Source organism: Phascolarctos cinereus, unplaced genomic scaffold (genome assembly GCF_003287225.1).
Source record: "Phascolarctos cinereus isolate Bilbo 61053 unplaced genomic scaffold, phaCin_HiC Scaffold_5;HRSCAF=322, whole genome shotgun sequence".
Classification (NCBI taxonomy): Eukaryota; Metazoa; Chordata; class Mammalia; order Diprotodontia; family Phascolarctidae; genus Phascolarctos; species Phascolarctos cinereus.
In genome coordinates, this window is record NW_027555958.1 from 286424476 (window position 1) to 286443182 (window position 18707).

Below are 18707 nucleotides of genomic sequence, written 5' to 3' on the forward strand. Positions count from 1 at the left end.
GTTTGCATAAATTTGTGCACGTGTTCTAGTTTTAGATAAAAACATTATTAGATTTCTCAGTAAGATAACACAAAAGAGCTCAGATCTTATACTGACTACTTGCTTTGATCATAGAAACTCACTATAGAAGGAAAAAGAGCAGGGGACATATGACATACCAAATATGACAGGATAAAACATCTTTAGCTTTGTTTAAATTCAGATAGAGTCACAGTTCTCCAATCATGCAGTATCTGTTTCTCCTCATAGCCAGACTCAGCAATAGTCAGGTGGGAAACATTCCTTTCCAAAGGAACACAATGGGGAAACTGAGCCAGGAGGATCCCATCCTAGAATAAGGCTAAGATTGTCCCCTCGGCTTTTTTTTCCCAAATACAGACCTCCACTTGTTAACAGTACAGGATCACATTCCCTTTGAGTGGCATTTTTCTCAGATACTGATTTAATGCAGACAACTACACCCAAATTCAAAGTCAAAACAAAATTAGTTATAGTCCCAAGAGCCTTTTACCTCAAACAGCAAGTTTCACTAATCACAGCTTAAAGTCAGATAACAGTTAATTTTACTCTCATGTAGTTGCAACAAGCAATAAAGATTTACCAGGACTCATACGTAAGAGATTTCACTTTACATCTTTCCTTCTCAAATTTAAACTTGTCCTGGTATAAAAGCCAATCATTAGAAATCATTTCTATACACCTGCAAATTCTCAGCAAGCCAAGTTCATTGTTTAGGAACTGCATAATCCTAACAAGTTCTTTTCTCAGGGCAGATGACCTTGCCCACACAGATGGTTTCCAGGGACCTTGGCAAGTTTACAAAACAAGGAGAATTGACATGGACCTCAGAGAGGGCTGATACTGGTGCCCTTGAATGAGCAGAACCAACCCGATAAGGCTTTACACAATCCCCTTATTTCTACATACAGTAATTAATTAACCCTTTTAGGTTTTAGCATTAAAACAGTAACCCCAAATAACTTAGTTAACAATCTCACAAATTTCATAAATGATAGGAAAACAATTGTAATTGAAAATTCCCTTTAAATAATGACAAAATTTGGAAATTTTATGATTTCTTAAATTACGATACTTCAAAATATTATAACACATAGTCAAATAGAATGACTTAAAAATTTCCTAACCCATTCATCATTTTTTTTACAGCATAATTCTTAACCTAACAACATTTATATTATAAGAGAAATTGCTTTTCCGACAACACAGATGATACAGTTGTTTACCAAATTATGCAATAAAGGAAAATTTTAGAAATATAACAATACCATAAACAACTATCATCTATTTAAACCTTAAAACCAAAACCAATTAATTACCACTCTGGTGGCTTTACTCTAATCGGATGTGTTCCCAAATTGCCTTACACAGAGAATCATTCATCTCATCACCACTGACATAAACTTCACATCGAAGAAAATCCACATAAAGTTAATGAATATGAAGCAATTATATTTAACTTAAAACAGTTTACATTCAGATTTGTTTGTTTTATGCCAAGCATTGTGCCAAGCACCTTTACAATCATGTGATCTTCATAATATCCTGGGAATTCCACCACCATCCCCTTACTGAACGATAAACTAAAGTAAATAGAACTTTCTTGGGGCCATATAGCTAATAAATTTCTTAATGCCAAATAACAATATGTACTTTTAAAATTATACAAATATGCATTTCTAAGTTCAATACCCTTGGCCCTTTATAAAGGAATATTATCCACAAATTCATATATTTCTTCAATATTTCAGTTCCCCATTCATGTCCACATTTTCTTGCGAAAGTTTTACAAACAGTTTGGAATCACCTATTGTAATCAGGTCAGTTTAAAATGTGCTGCTGGGCCAGTATTCTAACTACTACTTTTTGGCCCAGGAAAAAAAAGCAAGCCTAAGGAATTTGAATCAATGCTGACAAAGTATGATCAGCTTTCCCTCCAGGTAGACACCTCTGGAGCTTGATAATTACAGTAATAATCATAACTCACAATAACCAATATCTTTACCATAGCCAGTATCCATATTAGATTTAGTAGAACCCACCCACAGATCTAGCCCGAAAGGTGGGTGGACATAATTCCTTCCATCTCTCCATAACTTTATCTATTGGTTTTTAAATTAGGTTATCAGCCTTTCAATCTAAGCTGCCTTTTTAAGATATTTTGTTTATTAATCTTACTTTAGTGCCAAATAGCAAAATAAATTCTAACCTATCTTAAGCATTAAATTAGGAGTGACACATTACATTTTTCATATTTTTTTTAAAATACGACCAGAATGAATTCGATTTCTTTTTGGTTGGGTCCTATTACACAAAAACTTTTCTCTTTTAGGTAAGGCAGGGAATGGTTAAAGGCTTATTTAGCCTGCCTCCCTTTGATCTGAGGGGGAAAGATTCACCCTCCTTTCCTTCTTATCTTTCTCTCTTCTACATTCAACAACTTGGCCAAAGTGGGAATACAGGAGAGAGGAAGAGAATATTTTCCAACAACTCTTCAAGGGTTTCCTAACCTTTTTACTTTCAAAACCTCTATTCACACTGTGCAAATAAATTATACCTTCCTTAAACTTTCTACAAATACTCCTCTCTCCTACATGCTTAAACTTTCTTGCCTTTCCTTCTACCTACTTATCCCTCTGAGGGACTTTGATTAAAGTCCCTTTAAAACTGCACATATCTTATTTCTTTCTAATTCTGACCTGACACTTTGAGGATCCTTTTCAACCTTCCTTTTACCAGTCATATAACCTAAATAATAAAGTATTATTCTCTCTTTCTCTCTCCCATCCACCCACTCCTCAGACTGCTGTAATAAGGGAGGGAGAGGGGGAGAGAAAGAAAGCAGCATTCCAGAGTCCAGCTGAAGCCTTGGGATGCTACTCTTGCTACCTGGCTACAAAGGGCATCAAATTACACAGGACACTCACTCACACCACACAGACACAAACACAGAAACAGATACAGACCGAAAATGACAGGAAGAATCCAAAAGCTCAGAGAGAATTGTTAGAAGTCCTCTGCACAAAGTAGGCATCGCCAGCCCAAACCAAGCAGCGATATTTGATCATTTTTCTTTTCTCGTGTCTTTCTCTTTATACTTTGGTAAATCCCAATTAGCTATTGTCCGGAACATCTGGAAAGGAACCTTGCCACCATGAACCTTAGAGTTGGTTACCTTATGAACTCAAACCACTTAGGTGCACAAAGGACTCATGGGTCTTGCTTACCTGGCTCTGTGCACACAAACTTATGTGACCGCTTCAAATTCTTCAGCGGGTGGTGGTTGTTGTGCCCTTTCCGAGGTTTCTGTCTTTCTTCGGGTCATTTCTTAAAAGTGAAAGGAAACTCCCAAACCATTCCTCGGACTGCTGGCAAGTGGCCTACGGGCGCCTGTCCTAGGACTGGCTGGGAGGCCCTTTCTCAAATAAGGGGAATCTGGACAATCCCCCAACTGTGTAGGGCAGAGACCACCCACTCAAAATAAAAAGACTTAGATACCTTGAAAGCAGAAAGGAGTTTATTGCTTTCTCATGAGAAAGGGTACCACCCTTAGTCACCATTGCCGGCGGAGAGAGTACGAGTTGGGAGCCCCACCATTGGCTTTTTATCCCCTAATGCGATGCCCCCTCCCACTCTCTTACCCCTTTCTCCTTTGACTGGGTACTCAGGGTGTGCATTCTAAACACAGCAGCTAATACCCAATAGAAGTAAACATGCCCATCTTTGGACTAGATGCATATGTGTACTAGGAAGTAGGAGCGACCAGGCACTGAGCTCCCCCACCCATGCTCACGTGGTGCTGGAGAAAAAGAAGTTTATCGGGGAAAATGGAAACTTAACTCAAGGCTTTCTGGAGGAATGAAACTGAGGCCTGTGGGAACTGCACTGCAGGCCATCTCTCACACTCAGACAGAGTGCAGGAGAGAGATAGGAGTGTAGCAGGGAGGTAAGAATGTAGCAGGAAGATACTAATGGGAAACTTCACTGTGAGCCACCCCTCACAAATACTTAGCAGTTCTCTATTTCGTTAAAGGTTAATGTCTCTCCCCGACCCCCACCCCATGGCATTATACTCAGTTTTGATGGGTAAGTTATCCTGACTGTAATCCTATATTCTTTGCATTCTGTAATACCATATTCCAAGCTGTCTACTCCTTTATAGGGATAGCTATTATCTTATGTGTGATCCTGAATGTGTCTTTTTGGTACTTGAATTCTTTCTTTCTCATTGATTATAGTAATTTTCCTTTGACCTGAAAGCTCTGGATTTTAACTATAATGAACCTGGCAGTTTTCATTATGGTATTTTCTTTAGGAGATGACCAGGGAATTCTTTCTACTTTCACTTTGCCCTATGGTTCTAAGAGATCCAGGCAGTTTTCTTTCATGATTTCTTGAAATATGATGTCTAGACTCTTTTTTTTGTTGTTGTTATAGTTTTCAGGCAATCTAATGATTTTTAAATTATCTATTTTTCCTGGTCTGTTTTTGCTATGAAATACCTTACTTTTTTTTTCTTCAGTTTTTTGAATTTGGTTTAATATTTTTGATTGTCTCATAGATTCATTAGCTTCTATTTGGCCCAGACTAATTTTCAGGGAGTTTATTGCATAGCCAATATTTTTAACCTTTGTGCCAAGTTATTGCCTTTCTAATTCTTTCTTCCATAGCTCTCAATTCTTTTTCAATTTTTCCCCATAAATTTTTCATTCATAAAAGCTTTAAAAACACTTTTAAAAACTCTTTTTTTCATCTCTTCCAGGAATTCTAGTTGAATTTGTACCCAAGCTATGTTTTTCTTTGAATTTTACTTGAAGGGAAGATTCTGGAAAGATAGCCAAGTAGGTGAGAAAATTCCAAGCCCTCAAGATTTCCCCCCACGAAAGAGATAAAATAGCATCTCAGGACAGACATAGAGCAATAAAAATAAATAAGAGTAGGGGCAGAATAGTGGTCCTTCTGGGACAATTGGAGAAGATCTGAAGTAAAATCCCAGGATGTTTGGTCCAAGTGACAAGTAAACACCTCCAGGCTAGGGACCACTTAAACAACAAGCAGCTAGCCCTGGGGTTAGCTATGTTGGAAGGCTGCCTCAGCCTCTCCCTCCTCCCCACCCCCCTAGCCCAAAGTGCAGGGAGTTGAGTATCTGAGCCCGGGAAGATTGAGGGAAGCTCTGCTAACAAGGAACACCAGATCCAGCTGTAATATGGAGACATTGCAGGAGCAAGAAGAAACCAGCATATGACCAGTGAGTGCAGAAGCAGAGGGGCAGAGACTCTATTGGCTATGGGCACTTATAGGAGGCTGAAGGTTTTGGTTTCAGTTCCAGGCCAGAGGGGAGAACTGAAGAGCTGAAGCCAGAGGCACCATCCCCCATACCTCAGGACTAGAGTTGATTACAAAAACTAAGCTACTACAATTTTTTTTTTTAATGCACAGGCGCAGGAGAATGAATTCAACTATAGAGAGTTACTATAAGAATAGAGAAGACTGAGGTTCATTTTCAGAGGAGGATCCTGAAGCAAAGAAATCCTCTTCTACCCCAAAGGACAATGTCAAATGGTCACCTGCCCCAAAAGAATTCATAGAAGAACTTTAAAAAGACATTAAAAATAAAAAAAAAGAACAATCCAAGAAAAAACAAGAAAAGTGTGAGAAGAAATTAGAAAAGGAGATCCAGAATCTTAAGGAAGAAAATGACTCCTTGAAAATCAGAATTGGGCAAGGGGATACCAGCGAAGTTATAAGAGATCAAGAAATAATAAAACAAAACATGAAGAATGAAAAAATAGAAAAGAATGTAAAACACCTAATAAGAAAAAACAATTAGGGGCAGCTAGGTAGCACAGTGGATAGAGCTCCGGCCTTGGAGTCAGGAGGACCTGAGTTCAAATCCAGTCTCAGACCAGACACTTGACACTTACTAGCTGTGTGACCCTGGGCAAGTCACTTAACCCTGATTGCCTTAAAAAAAACTGATCTGGAAAACAGATTAAGACGAGAAAACAGGAGAATAATCAGATTACCTGAAAGCTATTATAAAAAAAAGAATCTTGATACAATAATACAAGAAATTACTAAAGAAAATTGTCCTGAAGCATTAGAACAAGAGTGGAAAGTAGAAATAGAAAAAACCCACTGATTGCCACCTGAAAGAGATTCTACAAGGAAAAAGCAGAGGAATATTATGATAAAACTCTGAAACCCCCAGCTCAAAGATAAAATATTATGAGCAACAAGAAAAAAAAAAATTTAAATATGGTGATGACACTATTAGAATCACACAAGACCTAGCAGCAGTGACACTAAAAGACCACAGATCTTGGAACACTATATATGGAAGAGCAAAAGAACTGGGGTTCCAGATGAAAATATCATACCCAGAAAAGCTAAACATAATTCTGAATGAAAAAAAAATGGACATTTAATGAATTGTCAGGTTTTCAGGACTTTGTTAAAAAAAACCAAACAAACCTGAACTTAATAGAAGATTTGACACACAAGAGCTAAAAGAAATATAAGGTACATACCAAAGACTATTACAAGGGACTCAATAAGGACAGACTGTTTACCTTTTAAGTATGCAAAGTGTGAAATCTATGCCTAAGATTGTTATTAGTAATTGGTAGTTCATAAGAAAGATTGGGTAAGACTTGAGTATGATATAACTTTAAAAAGTAAAACCATTTGGGACCAGGTAAATCAAGTAATTATACAAATGAGGTTCTAGAGGAAGAATCAACACAAAGAAATTAGATGGGGGAGAAGGGCTATTAGTTCTGGAGACCTACTTTCATCAGGAATGGGTTAAAGAGGGAACTATAAATATATGTGTATATGTATAAAAGTCTTCTAAATTTAGAAAGAAATAAAATGTTAAGGGGATAGGGAGGGGAAAGAGGATAAGGGAGAGATCTCTAGAGGGGAGGGTAAGGGAACAGATTAAGGGGGGTATAGAAGAGTGTTTAGATTTATAGGAATAGGAGGATAAGGGAAGGATCCTTGCAGGGGTGCAGGTTAAGTAATAGGAGGACAAGGTAAAGGGTAGAAGTAAAGTAGAGGAGTTAAGAGGGATAAGAAACAAGAGATGTGCACAAACAAAACAAAGATCAGGAGTAGAATTTGTTAGGGAAAGTATATGTGTGTGTATCCACATTTAATTGTAGCCTTCTGGGGGTGGGGGGGAGGAAGGAAGGAAAAAAGAACAAAGTAAAAAGTGCACAGTAGAGAACAAAAGAAAACTTACAAGGAAGCAAAGAAAAGATGGATAGCTCTCAACACAATGCTGAGTATTTATTACATAGGCTTTCTATTTTTTTTTCCATAGGCTTTCTTGAAATGGAAATTTGTTGCTATATATTTTGAATCCTCTCTTACATAAGGCTGTGCACAGGACATGATTTTTTTATTTCTTATTTTGTATTTAAGTTTATGATATGTTTTTCTTTTTTATTGTGTATTTAAGTTTTAGAAAAATAAAATTTTTTTAAAAATTTTTAAAAGAAATTTTGGGGGGCAGCTAGGTGGTGCAGTGGATAGAGCACTAGCCCTGGAGTCAGGAGGATCCTAGTTCAAATCCAGCCTCAGACACATGACACATACTAGCTATGTGACCCTGGGCAAGTCACTTAACCCTGATTGTCTCACCAAAAAAAAGAAAAGAAATTTTGCTTGTAGATATTTTGAAGTCATTCCCTTCTTCTGAATTTGTCTTGAGAGTCCCTGTCACCACAATAGCTCTTTTGGGTGGGATTCTTTTGTTGTTGACTAATTCTTCCAGCCTATTTCCTGACTTCAGACGTTGTGTTGGGGACAGATTCTGCATTTCTGGAAGGAATGTCTAGGCTTGTCCTGCTGCTTTCTTCAGGATACTGAAGTTGTGTCATTCTAGGATCTCAGGGATAACTCAGGCTGAGGACCTGCAAGCTTTCAGTTCTAGCAAAGTGGTCTGATCCAGGCCAAAGTTCCCCTCATTGGAGCTCAGTACATTTCTGACCTGGGTTTGCATCTGAGCCATAGCCCAGCCCTTTCTTCATCTAATTCCCAAACTCCTGTTCCAAACCTATCCTTCTTTGTCTCCTACCCTAATTCACCTTCATTCTCTTCCCACCTTTCCCCCCATTTCTACCCACACCTTTTGTTCAGCTTCCCCTCTGCCTTGGATCGTCTTTCATCTTCTTGTCACTGAGACCACAAATAGTGTCAATGTACTGCTCCTGAATCATGAAAGTGACTGGCATGGTTGCGCAGTTGGCAAGGAAGATGACAGAAAAGGAGTCCCAGGTAAGTACCATAATTTTGCTAGTGGTACCCTGAAGGGTTCTCGGTAGGCACCCAGCTGTTGAAGACTAGAGCCCACAGCAGCCAAACAGATTCACCAATGCTGAAGAAGAGACTTCCAGATTCAGTGGTGGTAGTGGTGGTGGTGATGGAGGGATGGTAAGTCACTGGGAATGGGGACCAAATTCCATCTCCTAAGTAGCTGGCTTCACTTCCCCTCTCACCTCCCCTACATGCTTAGCTCTCGTCCCAACACCAGAAAACCCCAGGAATTATATAGCTCTTTGTAAGAGAATGGCTGTTTTTTGGTGGATCACAGACTCATTAAATCATGCAATTTAGAGCTGGGAGAGACTACAGAGATCATTCCCCACATTTTGCAGGTAGATTTATATGGATGGTTTGTGTGTACTCTGCTCTAGTAGATAATCTCTAGTGTTTAGAGTCAAGAGAGCCCTGAGTTCAAATCCTGTCTATGACAGTTACTAGCTACATGACTATGAGCAAGTCACTTTGCTTCTCTGAGCCTCAGTTTCCTCATCTGTAAAATGGGAATTTTAATATGTCCAGTGCCTACCTCCCAGGGGTTGTTTAGTGGCATACAAGATAATGTATACAAAATGTCTTGCAAATTTAAAAGTGCTATATAAATATCAGCCCTTCTTTTAATTAATTTATTTTTAGTTTTCAACATTCACTTTTATAAGATTTCAAGTTCTAAATTTCTCCCTCTCCCTCCATTCCCCCCTCCCCAAGATGGCATACAATGTGATATAGGCTATACATGTATGATCCTATTAAACATGTTTCCACATTGGTCATGTTGTGAAAAAAGAATCAGAACAAAAGGGAAAAACCATGAGAAAGAAAAAACAAAAAGGGACAGCTAGGTGGCACAGTGGATGGAGCACTGGTCCTGGAGTCAGGAGGACCCAAGCTCAAATTGGCCTCAGACATATAATACTCACTAGCTGTGTGACTCTGGGCAAGTCACTTAACCCCATCTGCCTCACCAATAATAAAAAAAAAAAGAAAAAAAAAACAAAAGAAAATAGTATACTTTGATCTGCATTCAGATTCCATAGTTCTTTCTCTGCATGTGAATGGCATTTTCCATCATAAGTCTTCTGGAACTGTCTTAGATCATTGCATTGCTCAGAAGATCTAAGTCTAACAAAGCGGGTCATCACACAATGTTGCTTTTACTGTGTACAGTGTTCTACTGGTTCTTCTTACTTCGTTCAGCATCAGTTCATGCAAGTTTTTCTGAAGTTGGCCTGCTCACCATTTCTTATGGAACAATAGTATTCCATTACATTCATATACCACAACTTGTTCAGCCATTCCCCACTTGATGGACATTCCTTCAATTTCCAATTCTTGGCCACCACAAAAAGAGATACTATAAATATTTTTTTTACATGTGGGTCCTTTTCCCTTTTTTATGATCTCTTTGGGATACAAACCTAGTAGAGGTATTACTAGATCAAAGGGTATGCTCAATTTTATAGCCCTTTGGGCATAGTTCCAAATTGTTCTCCAGAATGGTTAGATCAATTCACAACTCCACCAACAACGCATTAGTGTTCCAATTTTCTCACATCTTTTCCAACATGTGCCATTTTCCTGTTTTGTCATGTTAGCCAATTTGATACATACGTTGTTTTAATTTGCACTTCTCTAATCAACAGTGATTTAGATAATTTTTTCATGTGACTATAGATAGCTTTAATTTCTGCATCTGAAAACTGCCTGTTCATAGCCTTTGAGTGTCAGCCCTTCTGGTTGATCTAGTAAATTTAATACTAAATCCCTCTCCTTCCAAAGTGAGGAAGGAGATAGAATGATCACATATCCCAACACTCCAGAAGAATTAGAATAATTCAACTCAATGCACAGGTAGACCCTGAAGTTTTCAAAAGATACTTTTGCTCATACTCTCCCCACACTACCCAGTGACCTCACCTTATGTCCTGCCCACCTCCCTATTTTCCCTCTCCCCATCGATCATCAGCCACAGTAAACCTCACATAGAAGGGGACTCAGACATACTATTTGGGGTCTAGTCAAATATTATTTCATCTCCAGTCAAGTGGTTCAAACACCTCATCCTCACATTCATATTCTCCCCATCAGAACCCTGCATCCACCACAAGACCCACCTTCTCTAGTGTTTTTTCCCTGTTGCAACCTTTCTTTGTCTTTTCAGTGATACCTGGCTTTTCCCTTTACTGTCTTCCTTCATTGCCCCCAACCCCCAGCTCCCCTTTCACTGGTTCCCTTCTACCCCTTGATGGCTTCATTCATTAGTCCCATCCCTTCACTAGCTTTATTCATTAGCTCACTTCTTTATTATCCTCCACTGTTTCCTCCTTCACTGTCCCCCACTAGTCTTTCCTTTACAGGTTCCCTATTCGCCATTTTCCCCTGCCCCTGACAACACTGGCCTCACCTACACTGATCCTCCTCATTTAGGGTGCTCGTTGTACCCCAAATGGCTCCTCCACTGGCTCCTCTCCCTCATAGTTTTCAGTTCACCTCCCATCCCTTCCTCATTGTTACACACATACACACACACACACTCCAAGTACTCTTTCATTGATTATATCCCATTCATTGACCCCCTTTCTTACCTGACTACTTCACTGCCCTGCACTGCCCCACCATTGGCCCTTCCCCTAACATATCCCCCTCCTTTACTGGCTTCTATTTACCAGCCTACCCTGTTCATCTCCTCTCTCTCTTCCCTCTTCATTGTGTTAAAAGGATGCTTATTAGTGTTCATAAATATTATTATACTGTTTAAATCCAACTTTATGTGATTAGAGGTTTCTTGCACCAAAATGTCACCTGACCTTAGCAACTCTCTAGGAATGCTGGAGGTGGCTACAAAAATTTGAGGTTCCCTCGGGGTCTGGATCAACCCAAAGCATCCTTATTTTGGGTCTCTACACTCAGGACTTGTTTTTGGTCCACCCAAGCTTGTGTATTGGGTTCCCTTCATTTGACTCCTATGCAATACCTTTGTCAGATTATTCATGTGTGACTCCCATGAGGAAACCTTGGTCAAAATCCTATATAATATTCCAGAACCTGGGGAGGGGAGCCATCCCTTCTTTTCAGCTCTCTCCTCTATCAAATGATCTAATAAATTTCTTTCTAAAATTATTTCAGATTCTGGGGGTGTTCTCCTGAACAAGAATATGGTGTCAGAAGTGGGCTTCCCTCATAATCACCCAAATAAACCTGAAGGCTCTCCAAGACCATGGAAACTGAGCAAGTCTCTACAATTCTAGGATTGAGAATGAGTGGGACTGACCAAAAGAGGATCACAGTGAACAAAGCTAGAACCTGGTGAGTCCCCTTGGGTTCAGGTTGGACATAGTCTAAGCACTGACTCTAGGTGTCCATTAAATTAAGGGGCTGCTCTTGGTCTTTGCCCAGGGAAAGATTTGGGTGGGTTAGAATCTGCCCAGGCCACCCTAATATAGCAGCAAGTAATCCCCTTGATCATTCAAGGGCCTCTTAAGGAGCTGCAAAAATTAAAAAATTTGTTAAAATTAGACAAGTGGTCCTTTAGCAGAGCTTTTTCCTTTTTTCTTTCTTTTTTTCTTTCTCTTCCTGTCTTTCTCCTCATCTCTCCCTAGATACCTGACCTGTGACTGCCTGGTCACTGCCCAGATATACTGCTGAACATGGGCATTTGTTTTACAGTCATTCACTTAGGATGACCCCAGGATAGCAAAGGGAAACTTGTATTTGGCAAGCAATGAGGAGGACTTTAATTAGGGCTTCCAACTTCTTAAGTTCTCTAGTGCATACAAGGTCTTATTTACCTTGGAGAACTTTGAAGGGAAATACCTCTTCACCCATAAAGGCTCCTTTAATATAACACAGAAAGGGAGCTTAGAAGAGTGGAGAAGACTAATGAAGTTTTATACCTAAAACAGCTCTCTGGAACAGTAGTTATCAGGGACTTACACTGACTTTTTATTTAGATTTTCAGTGGGAGGAAAACTGAGATTCTTTTCTTTCTCTGTGCCTTTACAACCTTGGCCAGGTTGGAGATTACAGAGATAAAGACAGAGAAGAAAAGGAAGGAAATCTTTTCCCTGGTTTGTAGAAATGTATGGCATTGTAACTAATTAGAGGCTAAAAACTGTAACTGAAATGTAGGATCTTTACTGTAAATTTCCAAATTATGACTTAAAGGTTTTTTAACTGCTAAAATATTTTGGTGAATTTTTGGAGGTTTGCTGCTAGAAAGAAGATTACAAACAAATGTCACATGCCTCTATTGCTCTCATCCCCTTCCTGGAGGGTGATAAATGCATTTTGTTCTGGTAGAAGGTGATTTCACTTTCACCTGAAGCTAGTTTGAAACGACTCAATAGCATGTAACTGTTTAGGTAAACTAGTAGCTAAGTCACCTAAGTAAAGAAGTAAAAATATGGCAATTAATTGGTATTATGCACTAAAATTCTGTCCTTGAAGGACCAAAGAAGGGCATGTCCCAATCCTTAGGGCTTTATGTGCTCCAAAAAGAGGGGAATGGGAAGATGAGGCAGCCACCATGAATCTTTGAAAGTGAGCTAAATAGAAGCAGTAGGCTCTATAATTTGTGGTGCTAGCAGCTAATGGCCCTTGGAAAACTGAGGTTTTGAACACTACAATTTGTGATTGTAAATCCAGATTTGATTTGGTTAAAATTTGTCCTGAAACTAAATTGTAATTTGGTCTCATTTAAAGTGAGATGTGTCCTCCTATTATGATAATTGTGGTAAATCATAACAATGCAAAATACATTTTTTATTTGGCATTAAGGCAATATGCTTGGAAACTGCATGGATCAGGAAAACCTGAGTTCAAATCTGGTCTCAGAAATTTATTAGCTGTGTGATCCAGTCACTTCACTGTTTGCTTCTGTTTCCTCATCTGTAAACTGGGATAATGACAGTGGCTATCTCCCAAGGTGGTTGTGCAGATCAAATGAGATAATTTGTGAAGTGTTTGGCACAATGCCTGGCACATAAGTAAACACTATTTAAATGCTAACTATTATTATTTTTATTAAGTATAATTGCTCTATATTGGTTTTCATGCAATTGGTATAGAATGCCAAATTAATAGGCGGTGATTTTGGGGCAGCTAGGTGTTGAAGTGGATAGAGTGATGGGTCTGAAGTCAAGAAGATTTATCTTCCTGTGTTCAAATCTGGCCTCAGACACTTACTCGCTGTGTGATCCCAGGCAAATTACTTACCCCTACTTGACTCTGTTCTTCATCTGTAAAAATGAGCTGGGGAAGAAAATAGCAAACCACTCCAGTAGCTTTCCCAAGAAAACTCTAAATGGGATCATGATGATTTGGTCACAACTGAAAAAAACTGTCAATAACAATAACTGTATAAGTAATGTTAACTTGAAAAATGATACCCTCAGAGTGTTGCAAATATATCATTGGAAAAGTAACTTCTCTTTTAATATGGATGCTGTTAAAGTATGAATTGAACTGCTAAAGAATGTGGTCACAATGTTTGAAAATATTAAGTATTTAATTGGGTATATTTTGCTTTAAAAAGATAAAATCTGAGGCACTTTCCACTTAGGCAGGATCATAAGATCTTATCACCCCTACTGACAACATATTGTAAAGTTCTAAATGAAATAATGAAGTTTGAGAAACTAGGACCACTTCCAGCTAAAGTGGAAAGACTTAGAAGTTTGCTTATAGTAAAAAGTGAGTTTTATCTGATAGACTGCTTTGCTATCACTTATGAAAATTATGAAAGTATACCTGGAATAGTATATATTGAAATTACATCTCTGAGCTAACTTAGTAACAACAGATCTTAGATTTAAAGATTTTTTTTTAATGAGGGTTAAGTGACTTGCCTAGAGTCACACAGCCAGTGAGTGTTAAGTGTCTGAGGTCAGATTTGAACTCAGGTCCTCCTGACTCCAAAGCCAGTGCTCTAACCACTGCACCACCTAGCTGCACCTAAGATTTCATTTTTGCCTTAGGGTTTAGTAGGCAATATGGATATTTGTTAGTCTGGGAGTTTACACTAGCCAACAATTTTGTGGGAGTTTTAGAGAGTTCACTGTAAACCCTCTAAATGTAGTTTAATCTGTAACCTGACTTGGTTTACCTTACAATCTGTTTAATGAGATTTATCTCCTTAAGGGATGTATGAGATTATGCCTCTACTGAGTTAAGTTTCTTCAGCTTTCATGATGTTGAAGAAAACATGGGGTTATGATTTTTTGTTATACTCATGGCCACAGTACACTTGTTTCCTAGTGAAAGTTTAAGTCTCCTTACTTACAGCCTTGAGACTTACTCAGATTGATCCCTCCGACTATGAGACATTGGGGAAAGTTTGTCACTCATCTGGCCCCTACCCTTCCTTAAATTAATTATATCAAACTTTAGACAAGATGGATAATAAGGAGGATGCATCCATTGATTCAGGTTATTTTAATGAACTTCCTTTGAAATCATAACCCAGCTTTTATTATTTTGCTTCTGTAATTATGCTTTCTGTAGTATGAGAATGTTGAGCCTGGATGTGCCACTTGGCCCCTTGCATTGTGCTCTCAGCCTTCCTAGGGACTGAACCACTGAGTCAGGCAAAAAGAGAGAATGGGGGCTACACATTTCAAGGCCCCATCAGGCTCTCCTGAGCATTAGAGAGGCAAGGAGAGGAGAATGAGGGTGAAGGTGCTGGGGGCCCTCATTTTCCCCTTCCCCTTACTACAGTTCCACCTTTCATGGGCCAACAATCTAGAGTCTGGAAACCTAGGAGGGAAGGGGAAAGGGAATTCATCTCCAGCTCACTGCCCTTCCTCTTCCAGCAGTTCAGGACCACACTCACGCTCCACCAGGGTGTCTTCCAGTCTAGGCATCCCCTGTCCTTGCCCCATCTCTGACTGGATCCCAACTCCAATAGCTTAAGTTGGTGGAGAAGTTGTGGCCCTCACCCTAGGGTTGCTGGCCACAGTCACCTACTACGTGCACTCACCCCAGAGAGAAGGGGCGCTTTGCCCCCTTGCCACCGACTCCTCACAGAGACACGCTACCTCCGGACACCCTGTCAAAGAGGGGCTCCCTAAGGCTCCAGGGAGGCACTGTGGGAGCCAAGCTCAGATGCTCCTGAGCCACCACCAGACCTGCTGGGCCCTCGCCAGGACTCCACACTACTGACCCTTGTTTCCCTCAGTACTTGGCACCTGGGGCTAAGGTAGGCTGGGCTGCCCGCTTCCAGCTTTGCTTAGCTCACCATTCCGCCACTGTTGCAGGTCCAACAGGGATATTGACTCTCTCTGCCTTTGTATTCCCAGCCCCGCTTCTGCTCCCAGAGTCAGCCCGGAGTCAGCTGGAAGGCAGCGTTGGATCGCTTGGGCTCCTCAAGCCACTTTGCATGCAGCCTTAACGCGGATGCTCCGATCTCTTCAGTCCACCTCCTTGCTCTCTCCCCAACCTCTCTCTGGGCAGGGAAACGACCGGGAAGGGGAATCAGGGGGAAAAGGACGTGGCGGGCCAGGACTCCTGGCTTCTCTTCTGCGCTTTGGACCTCTTCTTCATTCCTAGAATACACACCATTCCCCAGGCTCTCGGAGTGACCCCCCAGCTTCAAAGGGGGCTTGGAAACCCACGTGGAAAGCACGATCAATGACGGCAAAGGGCTGAAGGAGCCCCAGCCAGGAGGAGGGGTGCCCTCCACGGACAGAAAGGTTGCACAGCAAGCCCTTGGGAACAGGGAGGGGGAAAGGACAGCTCCCAGCTCTGCCTTTTCTCTTGCTTCTCCTCCTCCTCTGAAACCCAGCGTTAACAGCCTGGGAGAAGCCAATGAAAGCCTGAGGGAGATGGGGCTGACCGGTGCTCCTTGGCCTCCTTTACTGAAAGGGCCCCTCACCTGGAGCCCCTGAAAACTCGGAGGGGAAAACATTTACATCTTCATTTTCATGAGCTTCTAACTGAAATCTAGCATGACTTTCCATTATTTAAAAATGTTCTGAGAAGAGGTCCCTACCCGTCACTTACCATGCCAGAGGGGCCTATGCCACCAAAAAAAAAAAAACTATCTGTTTGGAGACAAGGGCAAAAAATTGAGAGCAGCAAAGAATTTCAGGGAGGGGGGCCTGGGTTCCCCATTGGGCCCAGACTCAGGGACTGGCAGGGATCGCCAAGCTAAGTGAGGAGGTAGATCTCTCTTAGGGGAGACACACCACCACCTAGTGGCCATGCAGGGTCAAGGGCTGTTGAGAGGGTAACCCTGGGCAGGATCCAAAGAAAGAACCCATCTCACTCAAGCAGTTCTTTATTTCTACTGTCAACCTATGAAGCTTACCCCTCAAAACAGAGTTTGGGGAATCACAGGGGCTTCTCCTGTGATTTAGATGTTTCCCTCATTAACTGCTGAGGGATGATTACAACATGATGAAGCGATTACAACAGTCTTCCTTCCTTTCAATTCCTACCCCCACAACTACTCTATTCACTGTTGCCAGATTAGTGTTCCTAATGTATAGATCTGATAATGTCACTCTGAAGCTTCGATTGCCCCACCACTGCCTACAGAATTGAGTTCAAAGTCCCGGATTCTGGCACTCCTTACCCTCCCCCATCTGGCTCCTGCCCACTTCTCCAACCTTTTCACCTGTATGTGAATCTCCTTCTACAAAGTGGCCTACTAATGGGCTTCCCACAAAACACACAACATGAAGTAGCATATCCAGATCTCAGCTGAGTGACCTTCAGACAAGACACGTCACCTCTCTCTCAGGGCCTCAGTTTCCTCATCTGATGGAATGGATGATTTCTGAAGCCTCTTCCAGCTCTGATTTTCTATGACCCTAGGTCACCTATACGTTCCCCCAGCCAAGAATGCCCTCCCAAACTTCACTTATCTAAGTCCTGTCTATATTTCAAGGTCCACGTTAAGCTCCGTCTTCTCTGCACGGTCCTCCCAGGTCATCCCAGCCCCTAGTAATCTCTCTCTCCTTTCTCTGAATTCCATTAACTGTCCATTCCACTCATCTGACATTTAATACATTCTGCCTTGATCCATTATTATCTTTTTCAGTTACTAGGGAGAACTAACCTATAAAAAGAATTTTAATTTTTCATCCGTGCCTTTCATTTATAACATATCCCATCTTTCCTATCATTCTGAGCTCCACAAAGCTTGATCTGTCTCTTCTTTCTTCATTACAGTGCCTGGGCACGCAGTACTCATAGCCTGTAATACCAACTTGGTGACATATTGTATTTGCTAAAGATCGCAAAATAAAGTACTTTGGAGAGATGCTTTTCTGTTTCATCCGTAGCTTGTGATTTCACTGTCCCAGTGTAGGAACTTCTTCTACCAATGTAGATCAGCAACTGCAGTGCACTAATCACCGGTATGCATCAGAAGCAAAACTCAAATGCAGGTCTTCCTGATTCAGAAGCCAAGTTTCTCAGCATCTGGGTTTCCTCAGCCTTCACACATTCTATTTGCACCATTAATTTGCCCTTTTTTTCCTGTGTTGTTTGGTAAGTGTTCCTAAGTAATGTTTCCCCTATTTCCCCCAATATACTTTAAGCTCCTTAAGGGTAGGGACTACATTGGCTATTTCACCCATAGATGCTCAGAGCACAGTATGGGCTTCTTTCTGGACACTTTAATTATACCATATTGGACTCTTCCTTCCTGAATCTTTTCCCCTCCTTCCTCCCTTCCTCCCCCAGCAGGGAGCTGGCCCTGAGGCTCAAGGGAAACAGGCAGCCTTGGGGCTTTGCCCACCAAGGCCAGTGACTTCAGCATGAAGAGCTCAGCCTTCACCAGAAAGATGAACCAGAGAAACATCTGAGGAAAGGGGAGAGGATGAGTCATGAAGCAGCAAGGTCTTAGTAGAAAGAATACTGGCCTAGAAATCAGGAGACCTGGGTTCTAGTCTCAACTCTACCACTACCTGACTTTGTGACTCTAAATTATTCCTTTCACTTCTCTGGGTTCATCTGTAAAATGAAGGGGTTAGATGAGATGGTCTCTGTAGTCTTCTCTGGGAGTTTTAACAGTCTATAATCCTAAGGTTAGGGACTATAGTGAAAGGACAGAGAAATAGGGCTGGGACGAGAGGTGGTTAGGGGCAGTTTTGAGATGAAGAGGTAGAGGAAGTAGAGAAGGCTTGGAACAGGAAGTGATTGCAGAAAGAACTGGGATGGTTGAAAAAATGATAGACTAAATTAAGAAGCCTCTCCATCACACAGGCCAGCACCAGGGGACAGGTGGGAATACCCCACCACATCAGCATTAGCCAGGCTAGATACCTTCCTAAAGACCCCTGGGGGAATCTGCGCTGCTCCAAGATGAGCAGAGAAGATGGAAGGGGGGTATGTGAGAAGAATCCACAGAAATAGGA

The 18707-nt window shown here is 41.0% G+C and overlaps 1 long non-coding RNA gene across 5 annotated transcripts; it reads left to right on the top strand.

The window, feature by feature from the left end:
* The first annotated feature begins 3689 nt into the window (after window positions 1–3689).
* LOC110219330 (uncharacterized) lies at window positions 3690–17623 on the top strand. Of its 5 annotated transcripts, none has more exons than XR_013487189.1 (7): window positions 3690–4104; window positions 4781–4859; window positions 5458–6540; window positions 8164–8301; window positions 11473–11652; window positions 15156–15541; window positions 15642–17623. It is a non-coding gene; the product is annotated as an uncharacterized LOC110219330 (long non-coding RNA). The 5 variants fall into 5 exon arrangements; XR_013487188.1 differs by having other exon boundaries at window positions 3691–4104; window positions 15159–15541; XR_013487190.1 differs by lacking the exon at window positions 15156–15541 and having other exon boundaries at window positions 3692–3964; window positions 4052–4104.
* Window positions 17624–18707: the final 1084 nt, after the last annotated feature.